This window comes from Pantherophis guttatus, chromosome 4 (genome assembly GCF_059756535.1).
Source record: "Pantherophis guttatus breed Tessera chromosome 4, ASM5975653v1, whole genome shotgun sequence".
Lineage (NCBI taxonomy): Eukaryota > Metazoa > Chordata > Lepidosauria > Squamata > Colubridae > Pantherophis > Pantherophis guttatus.
Window position 1 is genome coordinate 151,880,853 of NC_142066.1, and position 15,629 is coordinate 151,896,481.

Consider the following 15,629-nt stretch of genomic DNA (forward strand, 5'->3'; position numbering starts at 1 on the left):
GATAGATAGATAGATAGATGATACATGGGATGAGGGTGTGGCTAACTGATGAGGACTAATAAATCCGAAATAGATCTATCTTAGTCTCCTTAGTCTCCCAATGGGCAGCAGGGTGCTTGCTGGCTGCCTGAAAAAATCCTAGAAACTAGTGGATTGTGATTTCACTGAACTAGGGCTGCATAAAAATCTTGGTTTACATAGCCTAAAGAGAAATACACATAAAGGCACTACGAAAAGAAAAGAAAACAAATAGATGATACTGTAGATACATGCTGGATGAATAGATAGATGATAGATAGATAGATGATGGGTAGCTGGATGGATGGATGGATAGATGATAGAGATAGATAGACAAACAGATAGATAGATAGATAGATGATAGATAGATAGATAGATAGATAGATAGATAGATAGATAGATAGATAGATAGATAGATAGATAGATAGATGCTGGATGGATAGATAGATGATAGGTAGGTGGGTAGATGGATGGATGGGTGGGTGGGTAGGTGGATAGATGGGTGGATGGATATATATATATATATATATATATATATATATATATATATATATATATATATATATATATAGAGAGAGAGAGAGAGAGAGAGAGAGAGAGAGAGAGAGAGAGAGAGAGAGAGAGAGAGAGAGAGAGAGAGAGAGAGAGAGAGAGAGAGAGAGAGAGAAATCTGTTGCCTTCAAATTAATTTTGACTCCTGGCAAATACAGTTTTCTTGTTTCCTATTGTCTTCTTCCTAAAATTGAAAGAGAGAACTGGTCCAAAGTGATTCAGCTGGATTCTGTGCCTAAGGGTTCTCATTTAATAAATTAGATACCTGAATAAATTAAACAGATTATATTGCTTTATCAGTGCCTTACTAGACATTTCCAAGAGATCTGACAGAACAGTCTGAAAATCTTAACAGATGGGATAAATGCGTTCTTATATATGGTTTGAAACCATCATCCTGCGCTATGTCCTGGTTTAGATTTATGGAGCAGTATTCTGACCCAACATGACGCAACCTTTCAAACAAGGATGTAAGCTATATCTAAACACCGTCTACCTATCAGAAATGTGGTAACTTCCAAATGGATGGACTTCAAATCCCAGAATTCTCAGGGATTTGACCTGTAGTGATCATGCTAGCTGTGGCACTGTAGAAGTTGAGGTTCATCAATCTGACAGTTGTTCGGTTGAGAAATCCTGGAATAGAATGAAATTTGGAGACCAGCTGTTTTGTTTGGACGCTGAATTCTGAATTGATTAGTATAGAGAGCAGCAACAAATTGGATTAAAAAGGGCACTTAACTCCATTATATGCAGCTTTTTAATATGTGTATTTTCTTGTTTAAATATCTATCTTTCCCACTGAAAAAGGAACATGCTATTCTAGGTAGAATCTTGACTGGTTAAGATGTTTTCAAGATGTTTTACAATCTTTGGACTGCAAATATAATTGCACTACTTCCCGATGCCAACATCCTGAAGCAGGATATAAAAAGAAAATGCCAGAGGCTACTGCAAAGAAGGCCCCACCTTGTTCTGACAGCAAATGACCATCAGAGATTCATAGTATTAAGAGCAAGACCTAAACTCGAAGTTGTACATAACTTTGGGAGGAAAGAGATAATACTAGTGTTGTACAAAGGTTTGTTTATACAGCATGCTGGCTGGAGAATTTTGGGAATTGAAGTACACACAACATAAAGCATGCTGGCTGGGGATCTCTGGGAGTTGAAGTCTACCCAGAGGTGGTATTCAGCCGGTTCGGACTGATTCTGACGAACTGGTAGCGGAAATTTTGAGTAGTTCAGAGAACTGGCAAATACCACTTCTGGCTGGCCCCACCCCACCCACCCTGCCCCTTCCAGGAGTCCCCCCACAGCCTGTTTTGGCTCCCGGGGGCTGCAGGGAGGCCTAGTCTGTAAGGCTTGGGCACCCAATTCAATGGTGGGTTCCAACCGGTGTTACTACCGGTTCTCTTCACGCACGTGCTTTGCGTGCGATCGGTGTTACTACCGGTTCTCTTTGCACAAGCATGTTAGGTTTCTGGCCAGCTGAGGTGTGGCAATCCACTCTGCCATGCCTATCAGCTGGGCTAAAAATCAAGAAATAAAGGTAGAAATAAAGCAGGGGTGGGTGGGAGGGCCCAGCTCCCAATCACAGAGAACCGGTTCGGTGACGTCATATTGTCACCGCTACCAGTTCGGCCAAAACAGGCTAAACTGGGAGCAACCCATCACTGACCCAATTGATCTATTTGCTGCGTCCCAGAGTCTATTCCTGCCCCCCAGCTTTCCAGCTGATTGGCTGGGTCTTCTTTCGTTGCCCTGCACAGGAGAACGGAGCTGGAAAGTAGATTAGTGGGGTGGGGAGGGAATGGGGATTTTGCAGTATCTTTCCCCCAGGAGTGGGGAGGGAATAGGGGATTTTGCAATATCCTTTCCCCAGGAGTGGGGAGGAAATGGGGATTTTACAGTATCCTTCCCCTGCCACGCCCACCAATTTCTGTGGCTAAACAAGATAGCTATTAAGGGGTCATGCCCGCTTTTATGATCTTTTTTTCCCCATGATTGTTAAGTGAATCACTACAATCATGTGGTTGTTAAGCGAATCTGCTTCCTCCATTGTCTGGGAAGGTTGAAAGTGACAATCACATGGTAGCAGAATGCTGCCATCCTCATAAATAAATTGCTGCTTTCCCAAGCACCCGAATTTTCATCATGTGTAGCCGTAGGGATGCTACAACTGTTGCAAACACAGGGACCATGTGTCATATGTGATTTTTTTTCCAGGGCCATTTGAATGGTTGTTAAGCGAATGGTTGTAAGTTGAAGACTATCTGTACCACCTTGGCAATTATTATTATAATTCTGAAGAAGTGAGTTTCTACATTTTTAAGGAGCATTATAGCATCTTTCATGACTTTTACCCTACATTTGCCATTGAAACGTGTATCCTTCCGATTCTACCCATTTTTTTAGGGATAGAATTAAGATCACATGAAGTGTTAGTACCACTTTATAAGGCCTTGGTAAAACCACACTTGGAAAACTTGGACCAAAACATCCAGTTTTAGTTGCCATAACACAAAAACAACATTGAGACTCTAGAAAAAGTGCAGAGTAGAGCAACAAAGATGAGCCTTGGTGGCGCAGTGGTTAGAGTGAAGTACTGCAGGCTACTTTTGCTGACTGCCGGCTGCCTGCAATTTGGCAGTTCAAATCTCACCAGGCTCAAGGTTGACTCAGCCTTCCATCCTTCCGAGGTGGGTAAAATGAGGACCCAAATTGTTGGGGGCAATAGACTGACTCTGTAAAATGCTTAGAGAGGGCTGTAAAGCACTTTGAAGTGGTATATAAGTCTAAGTGCTATTGCTATTGCTTTAGGGAGCTGGAGGCTAAATCATATGAAGAACCGTTGCTGGAATTGGGTATGTCTAGTCTTATGAAAAGAAGGACCAGGGGTGACATCATAGCAGTGTTCCAAAATCTAAGTGGCTGCTACAAGGAAGAAGGAGTCAAGATATTCTCCAAAGCACCTGAAGGCAAAACAAGAAACAATGGATGGAAACTAATCAAGGGGAGAACTGATCTAGAACTAAGGAGAACTTTCATGATAGTTAGAACAATTAATCAGTGGAACAACTTGCCTCCAGAAGTTATAGTGCTCCAACATGGAGATTTTAAAGAAGAGATTGGACAAACGGTATAGGATCTCCTGCTTGAACAGGGGGTTGGACTAGAAGACCTCCAAGGTCCCGTCCAACTCTGTTATTCTTGTATCTTTTTTCTTAAAATGAATTATGGGAAATGAATTGGAAATCCCTGGAGCCTATAAACTTAAATGAGGGAAAGGAAGAGAAAGATTTTATTTCTATTCTTACACAGCTAACTGCCATGGTGGTTAAATCAATGGCACATGTATTTTCATATAAACAAACAAACAAATTTGAACAATTAATAAATAGGGCGAGAGAGACTCCTTATATCTGATGCCTTCAAGGATATAAGCTCATGGCTTCTCGGCTAAATAGTTGGCGCTGTAAAGAAACCAATGTTTTATTTATAATGTGCTCCCTACCAGGTCAGAGTCCAACCCACAATAAAAATCAGCAAAAAAGAAATAAACGGCAAGTGTAAAATCAATGTGTATGGTATGATATTTACAACCACAATGAAAATAATACCACAATAAAAGCCTAAACTTACCTATACTGTAATAATATGATTTACAGCAAAGCAGGCCGACCCTATTCTCAACAACTGCTCTTAGTCACTTCCTCCAGTCAGTAGTCTTGATGGAATAAAGAGTTTTCAAACACTTCTTAAATGCTTCCAATGGCTGTGTGAGAATGGGGATGGGGGATGGAAGAAAGAATTCGAAAACTGAGAACCAGACCCTGAGATGCACAGAACAATCTTTCTTCTGGACATCAAATGGAAAAAAAAAAAAAACCAGTCTTAACCAACCTTGTAGAAATGGGATTTTATAGAACTGTCTCAATCAAGAACTAACATGTTCTGTCTCTTAGTTTTTTCTGAATCATTTGAAGTTAATTAACTGCATAATAAAGATATGACACTTATTTGTTTGTTTGATTGGTTGGTTGATTTTTATCCCACCTTTATTATTTTATAAAGGTAACAAACATTCAGAGTACTGCTTCTCCTTTTCCCCACGACAACCCTGTGAGGTGGGTTGGGCGTAGAGCAAATGATTGGCCCAAGGTCACCTGGCCAGCTTTCTGATTGGCCCAAAGTTACCCAGCTGGCTTTCATGTTTAAGGTAGGACTAGAACTCATTGTCTCCTGGTTTTTAGGCCAGTTCCTTCACCACTACACCAAACTGGCTAAGAAAAATATGCAATCCATTCTTACACTGAAAAGCACACCTTTCAATCCAGTACAGAACAACAGAAATACTAAGGAATGGAGAAAACAGCTTTACCTAGTGCTGAAAAGATATTAAGGTAGATGTTCTGCAGACATTCTTCCATAGTAGATATCAGTGGTGGGTTTCAAAAATTTTTACTACCGGTTCTGTGGGTGTCGCTTGGTGGGCGTGGCATAGCTTGGTGGGCATGGCTTGGTGGGCGTGGCAAGGGAAGGATTCTGCAAAATCTCCATTCCCACCCCACTCCAAGGGAAGGTTACTGTAAAATCCCCATTTCATCCCAATCAGCTGGGACTTGGGAGGCAGAGAATCGATGAGGGCGGGGCCAGTCAGAATTTATACTACCGGTTCTCCAAACTACTCAAAATTTCCGCTACCGGTTCTCCAGAACTGGTCAGAACCTGCTGAAACCCACCTCTGGTAGATATCCCATAATCAAGATAATCCTCTATTTGTAATTCTCCATCTTGCGGCTTGTTTCCTTCGTGGTCCAACTAATTTTCTCCTTTTGAAACCTCAACCCTATCCAGGAATTTCCAAAGGAACTTTCCCACACAACACAAGTGACTCATTGTAAAAGCCGGTGGAAAGGTTTGAGGCCATGAGGCTACGCATTTAGCACCTGGCTGGGATAACAGATAAAATGCTTAGCAGACTCTATTCTGAGTATTGGGTCAAGCAAGTAAGAATCCTGACAATGATGAGAACACAAGAGTGACGACAAACTGACAAGCTGGCATTGTTCATTTGCACAAGTGTGCAAAATACTTCCCTTTGCTCATCATTGGAAAAGGGTTTAGGGTTAGAGTTACTGCCTAATCTATTTAGTTCTTTCCCCCCCCCTGCTTCTTTCTTCAAGCCATGATTTTCCTCATGACGTTTTGTCTTGAGACAAAAAAGACGTCCCTAGAGCACAGATCTGTTTTGCTGAAAATTGTACTGACAAGCAAGATTAAGCAACATGAGGCTTTCTGGTGCTTTTGCATCTGATCCAAAAAGTTCAGCCAAGAAAGAAGAGAGGATAGATGGAATCGTCCAAAATAACTAAAGAGCACCAAATTTGTTTTCTTCTCTCCTCTTAGAGTCCGACATATGAGATTGCAAGTTTAAATGCTGGTCTAGGAATCAGAGACTGTGAGTTCTAGTTACACTTTAGGCATAAAAGTTAGCTGTGTGACCTTGGGCCAGGCACCAGAAATTAGTGAGTTCTGATCAGTGGTGGGATTCAAAAAATAAAATTTAACAACCAGTTCTCTGCCCTAATGACTGGCTGGGTGGCCGTGGCCATGGTGGGCATGGCCAGAGGTGTGTGACAGCCAGCATTCGGCCTCCTGCACCCCCTGGGCGCAAAAATGGGTCGTGGGAGGCCACGCTGCACACACACCCCGTGCCCCATTTTGGGCCTAGTAAGCTTCCCTGCGACCTCCTGGGAGGGCCGTGGGGGGCCACGCTGTACACACACACACGTGCCCCATTTTGGGCCTAGTAAGCTTCCCTGCAACCTCCTGGGAGCAAAAACGGGCCGTGGGGGGCCATGCTGCACCCCCCCCGTGCCCCATTTGGGCCTATTAGGCCTCCCTGCAGACTCTTGGGAGCAAAAACAGGCTGGGGGGGGGCACCGCACCCCTCTTGCCCGGTTTTGGGTCTAGTAGGCCTCCCTGAACTTACCTGGGAGCCAAAACGGGGCACGTGGGGACTCCTGGAAGGGGCAGGGAGGGGAGGGGCTAGGCCAGCCAGCAATTTAACAACCGGTTTGCCCAAACCAGCCCAAACCGGCTGAATCTCACCACTGGTTCTGATCCCACCTTAGGCATGAAAATCATTTGGGTGATTTTGAAACAAACACCAGGAAATAGTGATTTCTAGTCCTGCCTTAAGCATGAATATTATTTAGATCAATCACTGTCTTTCAGCCCAATGCATCTCCTAGGGTTGTTATTGTGGGGAAATAGGAGGAAGTAATATTAGATACGTTTGCCATCTTGAGTTACTTTATAATAAAGTAATAGATAGTCCTCGACTTACGACCACAACTGAGTCCAAAATTTCTGTTGTTAAGTGAGATATTTGTTAAGTGAGTTTTGCCCCATTTTGCTACCTTTCTTGCCACAGTTGTTAAGTGAATCGATAAGTTAGTAATACGGTTGTTAAGTGAATCTGGCTTCTCCATTGATTTTGCTTGTCAAAAAGTTGCAAAAGGTAATCACATGACCTTGGGACATAGCAACCGTCATAAATATGAACCAATTGCCAAGCACCTGAATTTTGATCACATGATCGTGGGGCTGATACAAAGGTTGTAAGTGTGAAAATTGGTCATAAGTCACTTTTTTCAGTGCTGTTGTAACTTTGAATGGTCACTAATTAAACAGTTATAAGTCGAGGACTACCTGTATGTTATAAGAGATAAAAATCTAATAAATAAATAAATAAAGGAAGCAGCACATTCCAGAAGAGCCTTAAACAAGAGACTGCACAGTCCTGAATTGGATCCAGGAGAAAAGAAAATTTTCAGGTATCCACACCTAGAATGTTCTGGGATTACTCTATTACAGTGGTGGCTAACCTTTTTGCCATCACGTGCCAGGAAGGGGGGGCAAGGGAGGTTCGCACGCACACGTGCCCACACCCATAATTCTATGCGCCCCACACCCTGCTCTTGGCATGTGATGGCCCGTTTTTCTTTCTCACCTGGCTCCAGATCTTCTCTATGCATCTGGGGAGGGCGAAAACAGCCTTCCCCACCCTCTCAGAGGCCCAAAACGGCCCATTTCCCAACTTCCAATTGGACAGAAAGTGATGTTTTTTGCTGTCCCCAGCCTCCAAAGGCTCCCGGAGCTAAGCTGGCGTGCCAGGCGACATGGCTCCACGTGCCACCTGTGGCACGCGTGCCATAGGTTCGCCATCACGGCTCTATTAGGTTAAAAGATTATAACTTTAATATGGCAAGATTCAGTCTACAAGGCTAATAAGGAACTGGATTTGATTGGATTTTACTATGTCATTTTGGAGTTTAGGCCTGACTCTATCCAATGTATAGCTATTATTTGCTGATGGATATCATTTTTCTTAAAAAGCACAGATGCTGTTACGCCCATGCATTTTAAAGTCCTCAGGCTAATTTAAATATAGCAGTTGGATGATCCAGGAGGCCTTTGATTTTCTATCTGTACATGCATATTTGGATGGGTGCCAAACGTCATAAATGGATAATAAAGTTGTTTTCCTGATGCATGCATTTGGACTGCATTTCCAGATATACATTTATTTGACTTCTTACTTGGCCCTAATGTGATAAGCAATATCTAATGAGGTAAAGTCTTTTTCCGTCTTACAAATCCCTGCCAACAAAAACAAATCTAGTGGAGTGAGAGCAGAAAAGACACACTCCAAACTTATGCTTGTATCCTTTGAAATTTTCACGTGGGATGAAAACTTCCTACCCAGACAGAAATGCTACAGAATATTGATGAATATTTGGGCGTTACAATGGTTGTAAATACAGGCCCTAAGGCACTTTTTCCAAACCTATAATACCTTTGAACTGTTGTTAAATGAAAGGTCACAAGTACAGGTAGTCCTCGATTTACGACCACAATTAGCCCAAAATTTCTGTTGCTAAGTGAGACAGTTGTTAAAATGAATTTTGCCCCATTTTACGACCTTTCTTGCCACAATTGTTAAGTGAATCACTGGAGTTCATGTTATTTAAGTTAATAACATGATTATTAAGTGAATCTGGCTTTCCTCTTGATTTTGTTTGTCAAAAGATCACAAAAGGGGATCACATGACCCTGGAACAGTGGTCGGTTCCTCCCGGTTCGGCCCAGTTCCGCAGAGCCAGTAGCGGTGACGATATGATGTCACCGAACCGGTTCTGGCCCCCCGTCCCCCTGCGTTATACTTACCTTTTATTTGGCCCCACTCCCAATCTATTGCTGCCTCCTGAGTCCCAGCTGATCGGCTAGAAGGAAAAAAACTGTTTAAACCCTTGCCGCAGGGCTTCCAAGGGCCTCCTTACAGCTGATCAGTGTTAAAAGGCAGTGTGTGGTAGACCGGTGCCTCCAAAAACAAATGAGTAGACCGGTGCCTGCAAAAATAAATGGGTATCAGTAGTTCCGACAATCAGCTGTCCCCCCGCCCCCCCGTCCTGTCCTATATTTCCTTCTTTCTGGCTCAGCTGATTCGCGCAGCATAGCTGATTTCCGCGCCTCCACTGTTCTACTTAACGGGGCTGCCTTAGAAGTAAGCAGCTGAGCTTCAAATTGATGTATTTTGAACACTGCGCGCAACTCCGGTAGGCGCGCGCTCACAGAATCGCTGGTTAAACTGGTTTCAGCCCACCACTGCCTGGAACTCTGCAACCGTCATAAATATGAGTCAGCTGCCAAGCACCTTAATTTTGATCATGTGACCAGGGGGATGATAGTAAGTGTGAAAATAGTCACATGTCACTTTTTTTCAGTGCCATTGTAACTTCAAACGGTCACTAAACGAACTGTTGTAAATTGAGCACTTCCTGTACACAAATAGAAGAGGATGTGAGAAGATGATAGAGAGAGAAGAAAACCACAAGGTCCTTCCCATAAAACTCCCAACAACTTTGAATGTATATGCATTTCCTCAGTGCTGCTGGGCTCAATGTACAACTTTTGCTTTAATTATATTGAAATTGCAGCGTACAAGAAGAGGAACGAGCAGAAAATAGTTAGCTGAGAGTTAATTATGGAATTCCTCGTGGCCTCCTCCTTTTCCCTGACTTTTAAGTTCTTTTCACTACCAGATGCAGCAGCTTGTTTTATGGACTGTGATAAATCTGCCACTAGAGAGGAATATAAAATAAACCCAGGCATCTGAGCTGATTTTCAAATTTCTTCGGATATATATATATATATATGAAAAATACTGGGGCATAAAACATTTCTTCTTTTTTTTAAACAACGTTAGTAAATAGGTTGATCTGTTTTTATGATTTCCAATACTACTAAGTGGCTTTTATTAAAACAAATTTAATCAGCTGAGGAACCCGGCATGTGCTACCATAAAAATCAGATGTCATGCAAGCATAGTACTAAATATGAAGGGATTTGGTTAAAAAGCGGAAAAACGACTGCAAAGAGAGGGTAGAGGTGTCATTTTCCACCTTCCAACCTGTAGCTATGCACGTGAAAACTGGCTCTTTATTAATGCAAGCAATAAAATACATATTTATTTCACGATGGAAAAGTCCAGTTACTCCAATCAGAAATGTCTTCATCCAGGACAGTTTACAAATTCGGGAGGGGAAGGTTGCTAACAGAGGCATCAAGGCAGGGGTAAAATCCAGCAGGTTCTGACAGGTTCTGGAGAACCGGTAGTGGAAATTTTGAGTAGTTCAGAGAACTAGCAAACACCACCTCTGGCTGGTCCCAGAGTGGGATGGAAATGGAGATTTTGCAATATCCTTTCCCCAGGAGTGAGGAGGGAATGGGGATTTTGCAGTATCCTTCCCCTGCCACGCCCACCAAGCCACACCACACTCACCAAGCCACGCCCACAGAACCGGTAGTAAAAAAATTAGGATTTCATCACTGCATCAAGGCCTAAGTCAGCAAGCAAGAGAAAACACGCCATTTTTATTTCCCACAATGTGCGAGACCATTGGACATCCAATGGCAACTGGACTTTGTTTTCCCTTGAAGAGGTTTATTCTGACTGAAGTCAGAACTGAAGAAGCTTCTTGAATGAGAAGTGAAATGTCTTCAAGGAAAAACAAAATCAAGTTGGCTTTTGAAAAAGCACCTTTGGGTACAACCTAGATGACTGGGAATCTCCATAGACAAAGCCTAGGGAAGTAAAATGTGGAATGTTGGTGAACTACAGTTCCCAGCATTCTTCACTAAAGACCATTCTTGGTTGGGTTGCTGGGAACTGTAGTCTACGACTTATCTATCCTGAGCAAAAGCAAATTTATACCAAAAATACCAGGGAGAATGAAGCATACCCAGGAAGTCCTAGACTTACGACCACAATTGAGCCCTTTCTGATTGACAAGCTCAGTGTCGTAGCCATTGAGCCACAAGACAGTTATTAAGTGAGTTTCCCCTGTTTTATGACATTTCTTAGAACAGTTGTGTTGTGGCTCCGTTGCCTGAGCCTGCACTATCGACAGATGCAGACTCTGAGAGTGAGGGAGAGGAGTTGGCAAGGCCTCCCTCTCCAGGACCCTCCTCTCTGGCAATGCCTCCGGAGGACACCAAAGGCCAAGAGATAGGACCAGAGCCAAGCATGTCCCCGCAGCCACAGGTGGACAGCGACGAAGGAGATAAGTGCTGGCTGGATCCTCGGCAGCGGCGCCGGGAGAAGCGTGCGCAGCAGAGGGGAAGGCATGCCAGAGATTAGCTGAGTCACTGGACCACACCCCACAGGGTATAATGTGGGTGTGGTGGCCGGTTCAGTTTGTGACGAGCAAAAACTAGAAATAATCCCTGATCTCTGCGTTACTGGACTTCTGCCTGCCTTGTCGGACTGCATTTGGACTAATCCTTGTATTGCTGAAACTTTACCTGCTTTATCGGAATGCTTGCAGTCTAATCTTTGTTTTGTGAGTGAGTAAAGTCTGAATTGGCAGCTAGCCACTGGGTTGCTGCCAGCTTTATCTTCAAAGACTTTGTCGTGTGGCTTATTAACTCAGGGCCGTCTGTGGGGGTGTGTGTGTGGGATGGGGACAGAACAAGTTGTTAAGTGAATCTGGCTTCCCCTTTGACTTTACTTGTCAAAAGTTCGCAAAAAGGGATCACATGACCCCAGGACTCTGCAACTGTCATAAATATGAGCCAGTGGCCAAGCGTCCAAATTTTGATCACCTGACCACAGAGATGCTGCAAGGGTGAAAAATGATCATAAGTCACTTTTTTCAGTGAGATTGTAACGTCTAACGGCCATTAAATGAATGATTGTGAGTCAAGGACTACATGGCCTCCAAGGTGTTGGGGACTGCACATCCAACTGGGGGACTTCTGGGAATGATACCCTTCAAACATCTGGAAAACATCATGTTCAGGAAAGCCAGTGTTGTTGATAGCATCAAATCCTATCTACTATTAATCTTCTCATCATTCCCACCACCACTCACTTATGACTGTATGACTGTAATTTTGTTGCTGGTATCCTTATGATTTATATTGATATTGTTTCCTGATTGCTTATTTGTAACCTATGACTATCATTAAGTATTGTACCTTATGATTCTTGATGAATGTATCTTTTCTTTTATGCACACTGAGAGCCTATGCACCAAAGGCAAATTCCTTGTGTGTCCAATCACACTTGGCTAATAAAGAATTCTATTCTATTCTATTCCCTTGTGAATCACAGCGAAGCAGAGATGACAAATGGTCTATTGGTGGGTGGAGATGTCCAATTGCTCACCGAGGATTAATTTTGGGGTGGATAAAAGCTCTAATCTCTGTCCACAGAGCCACAAGCAGCCCAGAGGTTGTATCTACAGCCAACAGTAGAGTCACGCCAACTTTCACTGGAGTGATCAAGGGATGGGATGATATTTTCCTGGCCTTTTGTGATATTGTGGTGCTACATAAGGTGTGTAAGGAGGACACAAGCAGTCCTCGATGTACAACAGTTCATTTAGTGACCTTTCAAAGTTACACCACTGAAAAAAGTGATCATTTTTCACACTTATGACCACTGCAGCATCCCTATGAGTTACGTGATTAAAATTCAGAGGCTTGAAAACTGGTTCATATTTATGACGATTAAAGTGTCCTGGGGTCATGTGATCCCCTTTTGGGACCTTCTGATAAGCAAAGTCAATGGGGAAGCCGGGTTATTAGCTTAACGACTGTAATGATTCACTTAACAACTGTAGCAAAAAGGGTTGTAACTGGAGCAAAGCTCAGTTAACAAATGCTTCACTTAGCAACAGAAATTTTGGCCTCCCTTGTGGTCATAAGTCAAGGACTACCTGTACAACCTCTTCTTGTACCAATGAAGGAAATTCTGCCTTCTCCAGCCAAGAATTAACTAGATATACTTTTTTTAAAAAAAATTAAAAGTATAAAATTCATTTTAAAACTGTGTGTCTCTGTGTGTGTGTGTTTCATAGAAATACATCTATCTCTAAACCCAAACTCCAAGTTGCAGAAGCAGATTATTATTTTTTAAAAATAAAAAATATAACAGAATAACAAAGCTGGAAAGGACTTTAGAAGTCTTCTGGTCCAACCCCTCTGCTCAAGGAGGAAACCCTTCTTGTGGCCCCCGCAAGCGGCCTGCGTGTATTGTGGCTGATCCCGACAACGAGGAGGCTGGTGTGGTGTCACGCCAGCAGCCTGCGCAGCCAGTGCTCGCGTGGGACAGCGAGGAGGCTGAAGCAGTGGTGGGTTCCTCCCGGTTTGGTCCGGTTCGGCTGAGCCAGTAGCGGTGACGATATGACGTCACCGAACCGGTTCCCCCCTCCCCCCACCCACGTTATTCTTACCTTTTATTTGGTCCCACCCCCAATCTATTGCAGCCTCCTGAGTCCCAGCTGATGACTAGAGGGAAAAAAACTGTTTAAACTCTTGCTGCGGGGCTTCAAAGGGCCGTCCTACAGCTGATCAGTGTTAAAAGCAAACAAATTAGTTGGGTCGTAAGTGCGAGGACTGGTCGTAAGTGCAAGGACCTTCCAGAAATGACTGACCAGCTAGCCATGCCCACCTAGTCACATGACCTCTAAGCCACACCCACAAAATAAGCCACTCCCACAGAACCGGTAGTAAAATAATTTAGAACCCACCCCTGGGCTGAAGAGGATGTGGTGCCACAGGCAAAGACTCAGCCAGGGCCTTCAGAACCTCCAGAGGCTCCTTCAAGTGGAGAGAGTGAAGTGGAGGAGCCTCTCCTCAATGCTCGAGCACGCAGGGCTGCCAAAAGGCAGGAATGGCTACTCAGGAGGAGGAGGATTGAAGATAATTGGCCACTCCCTTAGCCTATTTAAGTCACACGCCGGAAACAACTTGTAATTATCTTGCTGGAAACAACTTGTAATTATCATCAGAGCATTTTTGGAAAAGTCTTATCGTATTTTGTTTTCTGGGCTGGTTGCCAACCTTTGCCGGACTTTGGTTGATTCTTGCTACTTAATAAATTTGATAAGGACCATTGGTGTGTGTCAAAATCCTCAGAAATCCGGAGCTGGGGCAGAACAACCCTGTACAATTTCAGGCAGATTTTTATGACTTTAAAAATATGAGATGCCCTATGCAAGATGGGTGGCAAGCAAATTTAATGAATCATAAATAAAATTCATTTAAAAATAATGTGAGCAGAAATACATTCTAGTCCCGAGCTTACACTCCAGAATGCAGGACCAGAAATCTAGATATACGTTAGTTTCAAAATATGCCTTACATATGTATTTGATTTAGGAAATATAAAATTTCATTTTATTTAAATAATTTTATTTAAATAATTTTAAAATTCTGAGTAATTCTACATAAACCAATATGAACAACGATATCAAAATTATACTAAATAAGTCCCCGTGTTCTTTACTGAAGTGTATAACTTAATAAGCAAATAAGAAGCAAATACAACTATGCTGACTTAATTTCTGAGCAATGCCTTTATTAGGATCAACCAGTGGTGGGATTTTTTTTTAATGCTACAGTAGTTTGATGAGTCCTGTGAATAGCATTAGACAAGTATGGAGCAGCTTTTTTAAAAAAATAAACAAAGCTCTCCAAGAGACCTTTTGGAAACAGATACAGTTATTAAACTTTAATTGATGAAAGTAATTGATCCAGGAGATAATAGGATGAAGATTAATGCATTTTAAAGAAATGTAGCTAATCGATAAATAGGTCTAGTAAATTAAAGCCATCTCCTTGTCCACCAGCTTGGTCTGCAAACATCTTTCACTGAGATAGCTGAATACCCTTTGGTTTAGTGCAGTGGTGAAATGTAAAATTTGTTACTACCGGTTCTGTGGGCGTAGCTAAGTGGGGGGGGGGTGATGTGACTGGGTGGGCGTGGCCATTTTTAAAAAAACTTTTAAAACCATTTTTTCTACAACCTCTTTGGCAAAGAGGTTGTAAAAAAATGCTTTCAAAAGGCTCTGACGATCCAAGCTGAGTTGCCTGATCGGCAGAGGCTTTTTAAAAGCCTCTGCCGATCAGGCAACTCAGCTTGGATCGTCAGAGGCATTTAAAAGAAAAAAAAGTTTTTTTTCTTTTAAAAGCCTTTGAAGATCCCAGCTGAGCCACGCGATCATCAGAGGCTTTTTTCTTTTTACTTTTAAAAGCATTTTTTGGCCGAAGAGGTTGTAGAAAACATGCTTTTAAAAGTAAAAGAAAAGCCTCTGATGATTGTGTGGCTCAGCTGGGCAATGGGGGGGGGGGCAGTGATTTTTGCTACCGGTTCTCCGAATCACCCGCCTCCATCGCTACCAGATCGGGCGATCCGGTCCGAACCGGAAGCATTTCACCTCTGGTCTAGTGGTTAAAGCAGCAGGTTAGAACTGTGAGTTCTAATCCTGCCTTACGCATGAAAGCTGCCAGGGTGACCTTGGCTAGTCACTCTTTCTCTCAGCCCAACCCACATCACAGGGTTGTTGTATGAGGAAAATAGGAGGAGGAAGATGCGTTGAATATGTCTGCCACCTTGAGTTATTTGTAAACATAATATAGGAATGATATAAATAAAAAATAAAAACAATAAAGTAATAAAATAAAATAATTTAAATAAAATAA

At 42.7% G+C, this 15,629-nt stretch overlaps 1 long non-coding RNA gene across 1 annotated transcript in view; it reads right to left on the bottom strand.

The window, feature by feature from the left end:
- LOC117654788 (uncharacterized) overlaps nucleotides 1-15,629 on the bottom strand; it is a 72,932-nt gene that overhangs the window by 24,144 nt on the left and 33,159 nt on the right. The window contains exon 2 of the long non-coding RNA XR_004588394.3: nucleotides 4,215-4,347. This is a non-coding gene — a long non-coding RNA (uncharacterized LOC117654788). The remainder of the gene's footprint in view (nucleotides 1-4,214; nucleotides 4,348-15,629) is intronic.